The 15,439-nt window shown below is 34.8% G+C and overlaps 1 long non-coding RNA gene across 1 annotated transcript in view; it reads left to right on the forward strand.

The window, feature by feature from the left end:
• Positions 1-15,439, forward strand: part of LOC138715663 (uncharacterized) — a 364,471-nt gene that overhangs the window by 152,394 nt on the left and 196,638 nt on the right. Inside the window, exon 2 of the long non-coding RNA XR_011336533.1 lies at positions 8,419-8,474. This is a non-coding gene — a long non-coding RNA (uncharacterized lncRNA). The remainder of the gene's footprint in view (positions 1-8,418; positions 8,475-15,439) is intronic.

Genomic DNA, 15,439 nt, shown 5'->3' on the forward strand with positions numbered 1-15,439 from the left:
TAGTGAGCAAAGTGGCCGTAAGGAAGATTTTCTCTGAGAACTTTCGTTTCATCTACCATTTTCAATCCATTATCTCTCTGTTTTCACTGTATCATTTAATCGCCTCTGAATAATCTGCATTTTGAAATAAACGTTAAATAAGCAAGCTGGTAGTAGGCTACACGCAACATCCACTGCTTTCCAAACAAATGGTTCGTGGTTCGATTCACGGCGTGGGCGAAGATTTATCTCTATTCCATGGGACTGGGTATTAATCCTTTGACTTGGGATTGTCCTTTGATGTCTCTGCAGCGGTGTATTATGCTAATCCCATGGAAAGGAGCCCTTCAACGTGAATGTAGTGTTAATCAAATGAAATACCCTGTTCTATCGCGCTGTGATTTGTGAGTGGGTACGCAAAATCTGAACGACGGAACTGTCGCAATACATTGACTCTAATGATTAGAGAGCGGAAAAACATGAAATTTCATAGTTTACAAAATTAATCTCAGAGTATTGGGAATCTTAATTGTTATGCTTTGCCATGAGTAGAATCGAAATATGGGTATTTTTTTTTTTCATATTTCATAATATTTCGTAAAAATTTTTGTATTATGAACAAATCTTCATATTTGTTCATATTTCCCAACCTTCCTTTGGTTTTAGTTATTTCCAATCTACTGGAGAGTATTGGAGACAAGCTCCGATTTTTTTTAAGGACATGCGTCATACCCAATGTCATACCACAGTGTAGTAAATACAGTCACGAAGCTCAATACGTAGTAAATATGCATCCATACATAGTTGCTAACCACTAGGATCGCTAATATCGCCTCATTACAGACAATGATAAATAGTACCGGCACAGTCTATTGTTCCTAGCACCCTCACAACTCAAGCTTCGTGATTGTATATACTAGACTGTGGTCATATCATGTTCAAATTATCCACCACGAAGCAACCTATTATAATGGAATACCAGAGCCAATGCCCATTTTGCTGTACAGACCCGAGCTTTGCCAACTGTAGACGAATTCGGCTAAACGTAGCTTAATTTTTAGTCACGTAGTTTATAGTAGAATTGTCATAGTCAAATGTCAAAATGTAGCCAAATTGGATTAGATCGAGTGATCATCTGTGAATATTCGGTTTGATGTATAACAAATTTATTTTTCCATACTGCGATATCTGTAAGATGTGTTCAATACACTTAGAAAACATAGAAAATGTATGTAGGTTGCGGACTGATTTCCGAACACTGCGACCCTCATTTATGACAAGCAAAGCATTCCTATTTTCAGTTTTATTTCCCTGCTATGTGAACAGCGACTATTACGTGATTAATTCCTGAACACATGAATTCACTGACACCCACAGGGTCTTTATTAGGGATCACCTTACTTACTTATTTATGGCTCTTAAGGATACTTACTTACTTACTTATGGCTTTTAAGGACCCCGGAGGTTCATTGCCGCTCTCACATAAGCCTGCCATCGGTCCCTATCCTGAGCAAGATTACTCCAGTCTTTACAATCATATACCACCTCCCTCAAATCCATTTTAATATTATCCTCCCACTTACGTCTCGGCCTCCCAACTAACACTCTATATGCATTTCTGAATTAGCCCATACGTGCTACATACCCTGCCCATCTCAAACATCTGGATTTAATGTTCCTAATTATATCAGGTAAGGAATACAATGCGTGCAGTTCTGCATTGTGTAACTTTGTGAATTCTCCTGTAACTTCATTCCTCTTAGTCTCAAATATTTTCCTAAGCACCTTATTCTCAAACACCCTTAACCTCTGTTTCTCTATCAAAGTAAGACAGTATTACTAATGGATTCGATTTATTTAATATTTTGTAACAATGAAAATGGATTATAGGTGTGTAATTTCTGAATTACATTAATATGAAAAAAAAAAACTATTTACTTTCAAAAGCTTACAATACATAACGGAAAAATACAACTTGTTTCTTGTCTAAACTGAAAAGTGATTTACTTATTACACAGTTCCTCTTAAAATAAATTAAGTACATGCTTCTTCCGTCTTTATTTTCATTATAGTTATTAGAGACTGATTAAAAGATTTGAACAAGTGAACGGACACCACTGCCATCACCTGATTCCTTCTCCCCACCAACTCCTACTGCACAGTTGACGTCTAAGGGATAGAACTGAGCTAGCGAGCAAACTGTACCTGCACTGAGATGACGATTCCTGTTCTAAACATAGGCCTATAGGAATGTACTGAAATTACAGTCTGATTCGTTTGGGTATGGATAATATTAATTCATTATTAAAAAGCTATTATGATAGTAGGAAAATATCTTGCTGGTTATATTATGATTAAAAGATAGGAGTTTCCATATATGACAATCAACAATGCATAATCTGAAAGGACAAATGAAAATCGTAGATGATTAAAATCACTAATACAAATCAACAGCGGGCACAATGTGTTCTTTGGTATGCTAAATTTGAGAGTGTTAAAAGAGTTCAAAGGGAATTTCGATGTGAGTATGGTGTGCGTAATGTACCTAAATACGATTCCATAATGTTGTGGTATCGAACATTTGTAGAAACAGGTTCTGTGTTAAAGAAAAACATGCAGGAGGGTTCCTCCTGACTTCTTCGTGTGGGGTTTTGTTAAAGACATTGTCTGTTCACAGAAACCCAGAAACATTGATGAACTGAGAGTAAAAATTACTCAAGCTTTTCAACAAATCACCCCCTCTTATGTTACAGTGGACATGGGCTGCATTACATTACCGTTATGAGCTCTGCAGGGTGTGCAATGGGGATCATGTTGATATATGGATACAGTTATTTCCATTATACGTACATTTAGAGTTAAATAAATCATTATTATTATTATTATTATTATTATTATTATTATTATTATTATTATTATTTCTGACATCCTGATAACTTAATTTGTCTTCACAACACAATTTTGCCCAGTTTGAATTCTGTGCTCTTCGCCTCAGAGATTATTAAGCTTCAATTTTTCAAGTCTCGATATGTGAGAATACAATGCAGTTTAAAACTAAATCAGACCTCATTTCATTCCAAATTGCATTTTTGTGGTGTTTCTTGTTATCTGTCATAATTTGTTACGTGTCACACGAGTGGAATTTCTATCATGATGACTATAATTTAAAATGCTATCTTGAGTCGGTCTACATAATTATTATTTCGTAGTCTGCGAAGTCTTCCATATTTAATCTTGCAACTTGTAACTGATGCTCGCATAGATTTGTGTCATTATGATGAAAGATGATTAAAATAAAAACGAACGGTCGAGGTTAAGAAAAATAAAACATGCAATAGAATAGTAGAAGAAGAGAAAATGTGGGAGAAGAATAGGAAGAGATTGTAAACAGTAGAGAAAGAAGAAAAAGATGAAAGAAGATAAGGTAAAAGAAAGAGAGAGAACAGAAAAATTAGAAGTACAAGAATAAAATAAAAGGGGAGAAAATACAAAAGGAAAAACTTAAAGGAAAAGAAACAATAAAGATATAAGAAAAGATATAAACGAGAAATGAAAAAGAGTAATTGTAAAAGGATGAAGAAAAGTTAAGAGGGGTATACGTGATTAATAGGTGAAAGTAAGTGAAAATGGAAATTTAAAGGAAAAAGATATCGGATAATATATAAATTGAAAGGACAACAAATTTAGAAAAGGTATTTAAAAAAATAATTAAAAAATATAAACAGAAAGAAAGATTGAGAAGAAAAGTTAAAGGAGAAGAGAGATGACAAGACTGAAGAAGAGACAAGGAGATCAAAGAAGAAATGCCTCTCTTTCATTTCACCAATACACTCTGCGCAAGAATGAAGAAGCAAAATGGAAGATAATAAAATCTAAGAAGAAGAAGAAGATAGAATGATGTACTGCACTGTTTATTTGTTTAAATTTCCAAAGTAGTGAAGTGCGTCTGTATTCTGATCGGGAAAGGAAGACGCAAAGTGAGGGGTAATGGAAGGTGAGTCTGTTTAGTGTAAATCTGAAGAAGTGCAAGCGTGCAGCATATCTCGAACAGCTGGGACGTAAAACCAGTCGGCAGTCCTTCCAGTGCATTCACATTGACACATATCCCCGTGACCCGGAAGTCAACAATAAGTAAAATAAATATGCATTGCAGCGATATTCCTATACGACATTCCTTGTAACAAGACGCAATAAGATAGCTTCCTATTATGACATTAACATATAAGCACGTTAAATCGTAGATGAAATGAAATGAAATGATTGAAATGATGAAATGATTAGCCTAAAAGTGTCCCGTTAAGGGCAAAGGCCTCCTCCTATAGAGGGAGAGCTCTATTTGTCTCACGCGGTGAGCTACTCCGCGTAAGAGATGTTTAGAACCTTGGAATTGTTCACTTGGTTCACATTTTGCACTGTTGGATATTGTTCGCTTGTTTCTGTCGCACTGGTTTTAGTCGCTGTTCACTAGTCTTCTTAGGTTTTTCCAGTCTTCCCTATGTCTTGCTCTGCTTGATCAATGGCTTCCTACACGTTCACTGAAGAGGTCGGCCCATCTTCTTCTTGGTCTTCCACGTGAGATAACTCTGTATTTACAGGTCTGTCTTTCCAGAAACCGGACATAAGTTAGATATAGGCCCTATGACGTTCATGTGATTGTTTAATATTATTACAGTATTATTATTCATTCATTCATTTAGTGTTCTGCCCAAGGGCAAGTCTTTCACTGCAAACCCAGATTTCTCCAACCTTTCCTATTTTCTGCCTTCCTCTTCGTTTCCTCATATGATCCATACATCTTAATGTCGTCTACCATCCCATCTTCTACCCCGAAAACTTCTCCCGTCCACCATTCCTTCCAGTGCATTCTTCAGTAGGCAGTTTCTTCTCAGCCAGTGACCCAACCAATTCCCTTTCCTCTTCCTGATCAGTTTCAGCATCATTCTTTCTTCACCCACTCTTTCCAAAACAGCTTCATTTCTTATTCTGTCTGTCCATTTCACACATTTCATTGTTCTCCATATCCACATTTCAAATGCTTCTTTTCACTTTGTCGTAATGTCCATGTTTCTGCCCCTTACAATGCCACACTCCATACAAAGCACTTCACTAGTCTCTTCCTTGGTTCTTTTTCCAGAGATTCACAGAAAATGCTCCTTTTTCTATTAAAAGCTACCTTGGCCATTGCTATCCTCCTTTTGACTTCCTGGCCGCAGCTCATTTTACTACTTATAGTACATCCCAAATATTTAAAGCTGTTCACTTGGTCTACTGGCTCATTTACAATTCGCAAGTTTATGTTCTTTATTTTTTTTTTCCTATGACCATGCTCTTCGTCCTGTTTGCATTTATCTTCATCCCATACTGCTCACAGCTGTCATTTAGCTCCAGTAGCATATCCTTTAGCATCATTTCCTCTTCTGCTAACAATACCATATAATCAGCAAATCTTATGCACTGTATTCTTCTTCCTCCTACTATCACACCTTCCATGTTCTGAAAATAGTTCTTTACTAAATCCTCCAAGTAGATGTTGAACAGGTTAGGTGCTATGACGTACTCCTCTCCCAATTTCACTTCCTTCTGACATTTCTTCTCCTATCCTGACTATTATTATTATTATTATTATTATTATTATTATTATTATTATTATTACCATCGCCATTATTTTCATAATCTGACGCATCTATGGCTCAGCGTTGGTGCTATTTCTTCCATCATGGCGGCCCGGATTCGATCCCCGATCTGTCGTTATGGAATTTGTGGTCGGAAAAGCAGGCATCGCAGAGAGTTTTTCTCGGAATACTCCTGATTTTTTCTTTCATTCCACCAACACTCCCTACCATCTCTTCACTTCATCTATCATTTGCATAGTTTAAAATAGGTGGGGTAAAGTCCTCAAAAGTAATATGTATCTCCGATGATGAAATAAGATTTATGGGCTTGAAACTTCATCCTAGGGTTATGGATGGACCTATGAGTGCCTAAAGTGCACGAATCCGAACTAGATTCGACCCTCGAAAGCCAAAAAAAATCAAGATAATAATTTATTATATTATCATTACTATTACTATAATTATTAGGATTTCCTGGTCTCTGATCGGGTCAAAAACCCAGATAGAACTGATATTTAACCCTTGCGGTGAATTTCGGTGAAGTCCGGAGGGCCTAATTAGTCAAATTCACTCTCCTCACCTTCACGCTGGGGCCCTCTAGGATCTTTTAAGGTGTGAAAGAGAGAGTGGTGCGCGGAAAGCAACGGGAAGCTACCGCATTTATCTTTCCCAAAAAAAAACTGCCAACATGAAAAGGAATTGGTTGGGTCACTGGCTGAGAAGAAACTGCCTACTGAAGGATGCACTGGAAGGAAAGATGAACGGGGGAAGTGTTCTGTACAGAAGAAGAAATCAAATGACAGACGATATTAAGATATATGGATCATATGCGAAATGAAGAAGAAGGCAGAAAATAGGAGAGATTTCAGAATGCTGGGTTAGCAGTGAAGACCTGCCCTTGGGCAGAACACGTGTGTGTGTGTATTTGGAATATATTAAAGTCAAAGAATAAAATATAAAGTTTCGAATACCTTAAACAAAACAAAATAAACAAAAACATGGGCAATTTCTATGTTACAGTATTGTTAATACATTTTGATTATTTACACTTTTGAAAAACAATTAATATCTTGTAGCAAACCTTTCGACTTTATTACTGCTTGGAATCTTCTTCTCATTGGTTTTACCATTTTTTTTTACATTGTTCTGGTTTTATTTAGCCCATTTTTCTCTCACTAAACTTATGAAATCCTCTATGGTTTTACACTTCTTCTTTCTCACATTTCTTTTCAAAATATCCCACAAATGTACGATTGGGTTTAAGTTTGGTGATTGAGGAAGTGTTCACAGTTGCTGGGATATGTTCCATATGAGCAAGTCCTTGTTAGTTATTAATTTGTGCAGTATGTTTACTGTCATTGTTTTGTTGGAATATATACATAGGTGGTATCCTCATTTTTTGTGCACTCTGCCTAACATCTGACCTTGAAATGTTATTGTACACATACTTATCCAGAATTCTATCTATGAACTCAATATTCCCCACACCATTTGCAGACATACATCCCCACAATAGTATGCATTCACCCCCGAGTTTCACTGTAGGTAATATGTTGTTTCTGTTGTTATCTGTGTTGGGCTTTCTCCATATCCTATGAATGCCATCGAAACCATAAAGATTTATCTCCGTCTCATCTGACCAAATCACCTTGTTCCAAAATTTCTCTTCCTTACCAACATGTTCTTTAGCGAAGTCCAATCTTAGAGCTCGATTAGTCTCACTAACATACGGCCTTTTCGTGGTCTTCTGTCATGGTAATCATTTTTCCACAACACACGTCGGATAGTTTGATTACTGATCTTCGTGTTTGAAAACTCTTCGATCATGACTCGAATTTGTGGAACACTTATTCTTGGATTTTTGATAACTTGATTATCTATGAATCCCTCGTTACTGCATTTAGCAATTTTTCTTCGTTTTTCTTGCCAAGTTATTCCAAGTTCTATGATTTCGAAAAATTACTACAATGTGTTGCACTGTAGAATGTTTTATCCACTACTTTACCTATTTTTATAGGAATAGCCTTTCAGAGCCAGGTGAATAATAACTTTCTTTAAATCGGAACTGAGCTCCTTACGACTCTCCATCGTACACAGTTCTGAATGACAAACTAACAGCAAGTGACCTCCACTGAAAGACAACCCTATGCGCACTGCATGCTTGTTTACTATGCAATTAAACGTAACTACCCCCTCTCCGTCGGGTAAGTGTACGAACAACAATGTTACATGAATTTCACGGAATATGTAAGTAACAGGTGTATGTAAATTAATTTTATTCATGTCATTGTGTTCGTGTTTAACTCATCAAACATATTGAATGTAGTTTTATTGATATATTTTGAATTTTAAGATCATTTCAAAAGTTAGTTTAATAATACACGAGGTATATGAACAACACTGTTATATATTGTATGTATGTATGCATGTATGTATGTATGTATGTATGTATGTATGTATGTATGTATGTATGTATGTATGTATGTATGTATGTATGTATGTATGTATGTATGCATGCATGCATTTATTATTATTATTATTATTATTATTATTATTATTATTATTATTATTATTATTATTAGCACAGTTTAACTTCAATATACGGAAAATACAGTATTTATGTACAAAGCAATATGAACATCAATCAAATAATATTCTGTGAATTTTTGTGGACTTCTTTATTTTGGCACATGAATATTTTGGTTACGAATACTTTAATTGATATTTCATATAATGTAGAAGCTTTATTAGTCAGAACTTAAAATGTGTGAGTAATCAGAGAGTATAGTATGTAAATTCACATTTTGCTGTTTATTTCTCTTTCTAGCCGCTTGGATGAGCGCTGGGACATTTAACTCAGCCAACTTAACACAGAGTTATGATGTGAGTATGGAGAGTTTCTGTATATTTTCTCTTTGAATTCTAGTTCTCGGCGCAAATGTATGTTGTGTATCTATCTTGTTCTCTGCATAAATAACAAAGTGTTCTGACATGCCTAAAAGTTTTACCGGCGCGGCGGTTTGTTACACAACAGAACTGCATAATTCCTGGGTTATGCCTATATCAGTACAACTGTAAGTTTTATTTCGATACCAATCGACAGTGGTTATGCCCACTCTTGCAGTATATCCATTAAGTTAAATTCTTTTTTTGTTTTAGTTGGTTATTTAACGACGCTGTATCAACTACTAGATTATTTACCGTCGATGAGATTGGTGATAGCGAGATGGTATTTGGGGATATGAGGCCTAGGATTCGCCATAGATTACCTGGTATTCACCTTACGGTTGGGGAAAACCTCGGAAAAACCCAACCAGTTAATCAGCCCAAGAGGGGATCGAACCCGCGCCCAAGCGCAACTTCAGACCGGCAAGCAAGCGTCTTAACCGACTGATTTAGGACTTTGTAGATATTGAGCATTGTGTGACAATTTTGGATTTTTGCACCATTTTATACATGTAGAACCATTAGCGTTTCTAAGCTAGATGTCAACTCTTTCTCCAGGGAGGACAGGAAAAGGAGTCCCAACTATTGTATTCGTTTATAAGAGCTGTTGTCGAGGAATTGGAGTGAGCCAGTCCATAAGCACTTTGGATGTTGCTGTATCTCCGACAAGGTACAAAAACCGAAAATTTTCGCATGCTATAAAAAAAAAAACAAAATAGTATTGCGCTGTGTCAGTGATACACCGGTAAATAGAATACGTCACCCTGTCTCGAGAATGAAACTACAGTTGTCTTGGTTTATATGTTTCATTTTTACATCTTGATTACACAAATTTTAACACTGTATCACTTCGGAATATGTATGATAAGAACATTCTTGTGTTAAATTTTAACGTACCTTGTTAACATGTTTCGACCTATTTTCGGTCATCTTCGGAACTGGTCGTTGTTGGTCTTGGCGCCTCTTGTTTCCTGTGTGGGTGCGTTCGTAGTGTAGAGTCAAATACACTCATACATACACTCTTTGACACTACACTACGAACGCACCCACACAGGAAACAAGAGGCGCCAAGACCAACAACGACCAGTTCCGAAAATAGGTCGAAACATGTTAACAAGGTACGTTAAAATTTAACACAAGAATGTTCTTATCATACATTATCCGAAGTTTCATTTTTGTTGTGATTTACAAATGGAGATGTGTCTATGGTACGAGAAGTAATTAATGAAAGGCGCGCAATAAATTTTCTCTTCAAATGAAGCGACATTTCGAAATTAATCCCAGCTCACAACAAACTTTTCACTATGGTTCAAGTGTATCGTATGCTATCATCATCATTTTAATATCGCAGAACGCGCGATTACAAGCGAAACTAGTGGTCGCACAGGTCTTTAGCCTTCTCGATACCGAGATATTACTGAGAGAAGTCTCTCTTCAGGACTAATTTTATACTCAACTTCGGTGTCCTCATGCCCGTAGCGAAGATAAGTGGCGTCATTGGGCGTAGTCACACAAGTTACATTTTGTTCCTGATGTAACTACTAAAAACATTAGCATTAGTCTGTGTCTCAGAGTCCTGTTTACAGTAAGCATTTGGGATTCTGTCACTTTTTTTGTTTCACCATAGATCTCGGAACAGATGCCCATGCTTGGTGCGGGAAAATACATATTCTATGGCAAAATGTCTGGTACATAATTATTCCGGAGATGAAGCCAGTACGGATTATTAAAGTATTTTTAAGGGAGTAAGAGAAGAGATTTTTATAGAAATTGATAAGTTTCTTCAGCTGTATTTAATAATAATAATAATAATAATAATAATAATAATAATAATAATAATAATAATAATAATAATAAATAATCATATTATTATCCGTGCCCGAAAGAGAGCCAAGGTCTACCAGCTGATTGTCGACGCCATTCTCACTTTACCTCAGAAGAAGTGAACGATCATCTGACGAATACGAGGTAACATATGGTCGGCATGTTGATCTTGCTGCCATTGAAGCAGGTTTGCTAGACCATTGCTTCTGCATCTCCCCACTTAACTCACGACATTGTGTGAGCAACTGTCATATACACTAGCCGAATTTTCATTGAAAAAATTTTTTTTCTTCTATGAATATTTGAACCAGCGTGCATTTCGTACCGCCAGTCCAGAGTATGATGTTTTATATAATGTGACGCACGCGTGGGACTTCAATTATATTTACTTAGAGTATATATGTACAGGGTGAACCGTAGGTAATATAATTAATTTCAGGGAGTTATTCTTTGAGATATTTCAAACAAAAAGTTAAATACAAATACAAGTTTTTGGTTCCTTTTCGAGATAAAAATCGTTTTATATGAAACATTTCATAGCGTGTTTTGGGAAAGCCATTCATTTAATTCCCGATATGCTCAGTCAATTTGAGAGAGCAGTGTATTATGATAATAAATTATTGCAAGAATTTTAGTTTTGCCCTTTAAATGTGTATAAATTTGATCCGAACAAATGTAACTTTTCGTTCTGCAAAGGAATTTTACAATGTTGCATACTGAGCATATTGGGAATTGAATTAATGGCATCCCTAAAATACGCTATGAAATGTTTCACATAAAACAACTTTTATTTCCAAAATAAGGAAAAGGGAGCAAAATTGTATTAAACATTTTTGTTTGAAATATTTCAAAGAATAAACCCTTAAAATTAATAATTTTATTTACCATTCACTATTTGTAAATGTTAGTGAGCGTATTCCAAAGTAATATGTTTTGTTGCAAGTTACAGTCAGTGAGATCAAAGATGAAAAGTAAGGAAGGTCAAAATCAAAACTAAAGAAAGAAAGAAAGAAAGAAAGAAAGAAAGAAAAAATGAAAAAATATAATAATAGGAGAATGAAAAAGCGATATTATGTGGAAGGAAAATTCGAAGAGAAATATAAAATGAGAATAAAGGAAAAATAAAAAAGTGAAAATAAAAATAACATGAAAATGGCAAGTAAGATACATGAAAGAGAAAACATGAGAATTATGGAAGAAGAAATGAAAGAAACAGCAGAAAACAAGAAAAGAGCGTTGGAGAAGGGGAACGTAAAAGCAAGAATGTAGGACAGAAGAAAACTACAGTGCGTTCGTAGCTCGGCCGGACCGTTCCGTAGAATACACTGCTTGACATGTAGCCTATTATATGTCATCTAATATAAAACTAATAACCAGATATTTTTAGAAGTGGGTACAATACAAAGCTCTCATACGACTTTCTATGGACTATGGACTGGTGACCTGACCTAAGGTTCTAGTCTTATACCGGTATGTGAAACAAGTAGAAGAATAGGGTAAAAGAGGGTCTGTTGGACAGTCGGGCATGTTGGACACTTTGTACTTTAACGTGTTACCTCGCCACTTGTGGGCACCACAATCTGCTAGAAGTCAATGACGGAAGTAGCCATGAGTGGGGCTACTTCCGTCATTGACTTCTAGTAGAATGTGGTGCCCACAAGTGGCGAGGTAACACGTTAAAGTACAAAGTGTCCAACATGCCCGACTGTCCAAGAGACCCTAGTTTACCCTATAGCATGAAAATAAAAGAGGAAGAAGAATTAGAGGAAGAAAGAGCGTGAAGAAAAATAACATTATGAAATAAAATAGATGAAGAGAAAGAAAATATGTAGCCTAGATAAAAAATACATATAATGAATGAAGAGGAAGGTAGAGGAAATAAGATGTAAGGGAAGGGAAATGCAAAATTCTTATAAAAAACGAAAAAGGTAAAAAGAAGACAAACATATTGAAACATTATATATACTTATACATACATATAAGACAAAAGTTGAGACGAGTATAAGAACAAAGAATGAGAGATAAAATCAAGAAACCCAGCGAAGAAGGAGAAGTTGTTCTTCAATTCTTCTCCTTCCTCCATTCCTTTAATATATTATTCCATTGAAAATAACCAAACAATACTCTATACACTGTGTGACTTTTCACCCTCACAAAGAAAGCTATAACAATAAAGATGCAAGAACATAGCGTGTTCAGTAAATTAAAAAAGTACTTACGCTTTTGCAGGGCTTAGTGATCTGTTATGACACTTTGTCCCCAGTATAAAACTGCATGCAGCTAAAACTGAGAAATTATATGCTACTCGAAGTCTGGAGATAAAGAAATTCTTACTTCATAAGTTACGGCCACTTTTGTTTTAGAAAGAAACAGAGACGACTGTAGTTGGGTAACTTTCTTAGGGGCTTATTTACAAGTTTTCTATTTACAAAATATGACACTTTAATTTAATTTCCTCTCTTCCCGTCTACGGCCTAGATTTTTAGAATTCAATTCACAACGCGAATACAGATATAGTTAAAACAACAAACAAACTTAAAGAGAGATAGAGATATAGAGAGAAAAGGAAAGCGATTAAAGGAAATCCCAATGATTGCGTGAGACGTCTCTACTCGAATTAAAGTAATAAAATACGATATGTGCTTTCTTTAACACTGTAGTGTGTTTTGATATTTATATATCCACATTAGATAGAGAAAGAAGCGAGACGAGCCTTATAGAATACCACGAGGCACGAAGTTCATCTTACACTTTTGCTTCCATGGTACCACTAGTGACGTCAAAGCAAAATTTTCATATCAAAACCAAGAGTTTTAACTCTTATAATGCAAGGTAGATCATCATGGAATTTGGTCAGTTTGCCGCATTGGCTCGGAGTGTTGCTAGCTGTGTTCCGATGGGAATGATAGGAGGGGGAAAAAACTTATTACATAGCCTATAAGTATTGCCAATCTGACAATTTTAAACAGATATTGTTAATACCCGTTATTTACAGAATTTGTCAGTTTCATAAAATTGATATTATTATTATTATTATTATTATTATTATTATTATTATTATTATTATTATTATTATTATTATTATTATTGAAATATAAAATCGTCTTTTTGTACAACCGATTTCGACTTTCAGTCGACATATTAGTCACTTCTTTTCAGTTGATCAGTGATTAGATATTTCTGATCCTGTTATGTTTGAACATAGACACAGACCGTTGATGTGAACAGATTGGGTAGCAGAGAGAATGACTGTGTTCTCAATGGTTTTCAGTTTAATTTAAACTGATATATTTTTACGGGCTCTATCTTTTTGAGAATAATATGAAAAATACTACTATTAGGCCTATTACTACTACAACTAATAATAATAATAATTTTTATTTTTATTTATTTATTTATTTAATGTGCTGTACAACAGGCAGTGGCCAATTACAGTTCAGCACAAATATAACAAAAACATAAAACAAAATTAATTATTACACATAAATATAATTACAATTACAATAATGACGATGAATGGATAACTAAGAATACTATGAGACAATGTTAATTGAGTATAATGCCTAAGAGAATACATTAATGATAAATCGTTGCCAAGAGCAAACAAATTCTATACATTGAAGGGATCGAATTCGCAGCCATGCATGTTGGCATTTTTAATGCATCTGGAGACTGGCGAAAGAAATTTCGAATTTCTAATATAGAAAAGTTTGTGGGCTCTCATATCTTTTGTTGGAATACGTAAGGTAATATTGTTTAAGAAAGAGTCACAGGATATATCACCTTTGAGGACTTTACAAAAGAACAGATAATCTAGCTCATGGCGTCTAGCATATAGATTTTGACAATTAAAATATTCACATTTTCTCTCATAACTATACCCGGAATTAATGGGCAGAAATCTGAATGAACATAAGGATATAAATTTTCTTTGTATATTTTCTAATTTAGCCGAGGCCGTAGTTGTAATCGAGTTCCAAACAACAAATGCATATTCGAGTTTCGATCGCACCAATGTATAGTATAGCATTAAAAGAGAATCGGGCATGGAAAAAGAATAAGTTATTGACCGTATTATTCCTAGCATTCTGATTGCGTGATTGTAAATGTAATCAACGTGACTATGAAAATACAATTTACTGTCAAAGAATATTCCCAAATCTTTTACGCAATCCGTTCTGTTAATTAGTACATTATTTAGATAATAATTAAATTTCAGTGAAGAAGTTTTTCTAGAAAAGGTTATTACATTAGTTTTGGATACGTTAATTTTCATACCATTGTCTTCCGACCATTTAGCGACTGAATTAATGTCACATTGAAGTGATTGACAGTCAGTACTACTTTTGATTGTACGAAAAATTTTTAAATCGTCTGCAAATAATAAACAGTCAGAACTTATTCTTTTACATATATCATCTATGAATATAATAAATAGGAGAGGTCCTAAAGTAGATCCCTGCGGGACTCCGCAATTTATATTATAAGAATAAGAGTGTATATTAAACAGTCTTACACATGAAACTCTATTACTTAAATAATTTTCGAACCACTTTACGTAGCTTACAGAAAGGCCAATATTTCCTAACTTATGAAGAAGGATATAGTGCGGAACTACATCAAAAGCTTTGCTGAAATCAAAATATATTGAATCAGTTTGTTCCTGCGTTTCAATTATTGATACAATTTGATTTAGATATGTGACCAGGTTAGTGACAGTGGATTCAGTTTTAGTAAATCCATGTTGTGAAGAACTGAGCTTGTTATAATAATAATATAATAATAATAATAATAATAATAATAATAATATTATTATTATATAATATAATATTATATAATAATAATAATATTATTATTATTATTATTACTATTTCATTATTCATAATGTTCTACCCAAAGCCAATTCTTTCACTGCAAACCCATCATTCTTCAATTTTTCCTATTTCCCGCCTTCCTCTTAGTCTCCACGTATGAATCATGTACGAATTTCTTAATGTCGTCATCTCATATCTTCTTCTGCCCGAATTTTTCTTCCTTTCACCATTCCTTCCCGAGTATCTTTCAGTAGACAGTTTATT

This window comes from Periplaneta americana, chromosome 15 (assembly GCF_040183065.1).
Source record: "Periplaneta americana isolate PAMFEO1 chromosome 15, P.americana_PAMFEO1_priV1, whole genome shotgun sequence".
Lineage (NCBI taxonomy): Eukaryota > Metazoa > Arthropoda > Insecta > Blattodea > Blattidae > Periplaneta > Periplaneta americana.